The sequence below is a fragment of the Cyprinodon variegatus genome, unplaced genomic scaffold, assembly GCF_000732505.1.
Source record: "Cyprinodon variegatus isolate N-32 unplaced genomic scaffold, C_variegatus-1.0 Scaffold87, whole genome shotgun sequence".
Lineage (NCBI taxonomy): Eukaryota > Metazoa > Chordata > Actinopteri > Cyprinodontiformes > Cyprinodontidae > Cyprinodon > Cyprinodon variegatus.
In genome coordinates, this window is record NW_015150540.1 from 1407641 (window position 1) to 1410599 (window position 2959).

The 2959-nt window shown below is 40.1% G+C and overlaps 1 protein-coding gene across 1 annotated transcript in view; it reads right to left on the minus strand.

The window, feature by feature from the left end:
* Positions 1–1887, minus strand: part of LOC107083902 (metabotropic glutamate receptor 4-like) — a 212905-nt gene extending 211018 nt beyond the window's left edge. The window contains exon 1 of the mRNA XM_015373449.1: positions 1583–1887. The gene's annotated coding sequence lies outside the window, so the exon portion shown is untranslated. The remainder of the gene's footprint in view (positions 1–1582) is intronic.
* Positions 1888–2959: the final 1072 nt, after the last annotated feature.

Genomic DNA, 2959 nt, shown 5'->3' on the forward strand with positions numbered 1-2959 from the left:
ATATATATATATATTGTTAGAGTTGATTAAGCTGATTAATACAGGTAACATATAATTAGATACATCAAGTTCCTCAGAAATTATCCATGCATCTAACGGCTTATCCCTGGCAGGGTTGCGAGGGGTGCGTGTTCCTATCCCCAGCTGTCTACGGGCAAGAGATGGGGTACACCCTGGACAGGTCGCCAGTCCATTGCAGGGCAGAAATTAGATTATGTTAGACTAATAAAGGGATTTTTGATAAAGTATGTCTATGTACTCCATAGAACAATGACATTAAATAAATTAGAGTATGGGATCAGATTAAATGTACCCTTTCAGACCAGCTTTTGAAGCAAGTCATGGGGTGCAGCAGTGATGCAGAAGTGTGCGGTATAATGCATCCGTCCTGGGTTAGAATCCTGATGTCGGACCTTTGTTGTATCTCATCTCTCCTTTTCACTCCACGTGTGTCCTGTCTAACAACTGTTGACAGCCAACCAAGGAAAATTATCTAGAGAATTTACTTATTAAATAAAGTGCAATACTGAAGTAAATTAAGTTTTCAAAAATAATAAATATGACTGTACAAACCCAATACAGTAACAGGTTTACCCTGAGTCTTCTGTCTATGGCTCTCGAGGCACTGTTTCCAGCTTCAGTCCATGCTTTATTAATTTTCCCAAACTCTTAAATCAGCACTACTTTAAAATCCACCCATAGAAAGGTTTCCTTTAAACGTTTTCTGCACCACCACCATCACACCATTAGTAAAAGGTGTAGATCATGTATAACTTTTTTTTAGATTCTATCATATTTCATTTAGATAGATTTGTATATTAGAACGAAAGGTGTGTGCTCAAACATGATGAAATCCTCTGGACAACTACACAGCGATAAATGTTTTTTTTTTTTCTTTTAAATTGTAGCATATTGAAACAACCAGCATGTTTCACGAGCTAAGAGCTGCAGGAGTGTGGACATAAATGAATACAGCCTCTAACATATAGTGAATTGAGGCATCACCAAGCAGTATGACCAACTGGGACATTATGTCTTATTTACTAAAAAGAAAATAAACTTATTGGAAAAGCATAAAAGTAACACAGATTTCACAGCAAGTAAAGAAACTGAATTACATCAACTGACTCCTAAGATTCACATGTCTGAGGAGCAGGAGAAAAATGCAGGAGGAAGAAGCGGAGGGGGGTCTCAGAGGGGGCTCAAGCTTATGAAGGGGTTCCTTGTACAGTCAACACCCCCTTAAAACCCCCAACCCACCCACCCCAAGAAACGTCAACCATCATAAGCCTGGCTCTCAGCAAAGGTGATTCATCTGTTGAGTGTGATCAGAGGAGCCATCTCTGAGGCAACACACACAATTGAAAATATATTCACTCTGAAAGGCTTTATAAAGTTAGAATATATTGGAATACTCACAAGAAAACCCTCAGAGGACGTGTCAGCACACACATTTCACTCAATATGTTATCTTGTCAATAAGAGCACTCTCCCAAACAAGAAGCCCTCACACAACTGCGTAAACCAGTGATGCATGACTGCCATATCTCTCCTAAAATCCTTAAATGGGGAAATCTCTTACCTCTGAAAGTGGAGAAGAAAGAAGTTCTGCGGTGTGTGCTTCCTTCCTTCCAGATTTCCTCTGATCCTCTTTGCCAACCAGTGTCAGTCAGCAGCTCTTGACTCTCCCGCTGATCGTGAAACCCCAGCGCACAGATTATGATAGAACAACAAATGAAAAAGGTGGGAAGTGGGATGAGGAAGGTGAATCTTTAGCCTGCAAGGTCTCTCTCCAGACTGGATCTTTGAGCTGATCTCTTGCTCAACTCTGCCTCTGTCCAGCAGCTAGAGGTGCTGAATGAGACTCCAGGCTTTGACTGCGGTGGTTTCCTACTTTTTTTTTTTTTTCTCTCTCCAGCTTCTTCTGTTAGACTGCACAGATCTTCCCTCCCTCCGCGCAACAGTGGCGCTACTTCCTCACCAATTACACACTTTGTACGACGCGGACACTAATGCAGATGTTCAGTAAAACTGACAAAAATCTGAACGTCGCTGATTGAGCGTCGTTCAAATCAATTGGATTTTAGAGCCCGATCAATAGATGGAGGTCTAATAATTTTTCAGCTTGCTCTCACACACACAATAAAAGGAGGGAGTCGGCTGACTGTAAACTTGTTTTACACAAAATACAAACCGTTTTTGGTCATAAAGCAATAAAGAGTGATCTGACAGAAGGCACACCTTCCCGAGAGTGTAGTTGATGTGATTCAGGTATAAAAGTAATTTTTCTGTTTTGTGAATCTGCGCCACTCCTTCTTAACTAGATGCAAATGATAAGCACTGCAGATGCATTTCTGCGCATTTTGGGTTTTTGCACATATGCGCTGTTTAAAGAAAACAAAGCAGTTACGAATAATTTCCTCTTTATAGCCGAAATATCTTTTCCATCAATCGTGCAGAGAGGAGCTTCTCCTCAAGTTCGAGTTGAGGTTTCTAGATGCAGACTAGAAGTAGTGAATGTTACTCTCAAGGCGCCGACTAGCGCTTTTTGACTTATAGGTAGGCTAAAGTTAGAAAGCTGTTCCCAGATTCTGCATTTTCGTGCCAATCAAAAAGCATCGCCCTTCAGCTAGAAGAATTGAATTGTGCTCCATGCAGAGCTTGATCCTCTCTGGGGGTCTGTGAATTGCAGAAACGAAAAAATAAATTAGAAAAAATAAATTCAATAGCTACACCAAGGACATGTGTAGTGTGTGAAATAAGAAAATACTTAGAATCCTCTTTCATATGGGATTAGATGGCAGATCCTTATGAAAAACAACACCATGGTTGTTTTTTGTACTGTTTTTTTTTTTTTTTTTTTTAGATCAATTTAATCCCCTCTAAATTATGTGACTGACTAACCAGCATCTTCTTCCAAGACTGCAAAGACTAACTTCTGTTTTGTTTGCATTCTGCC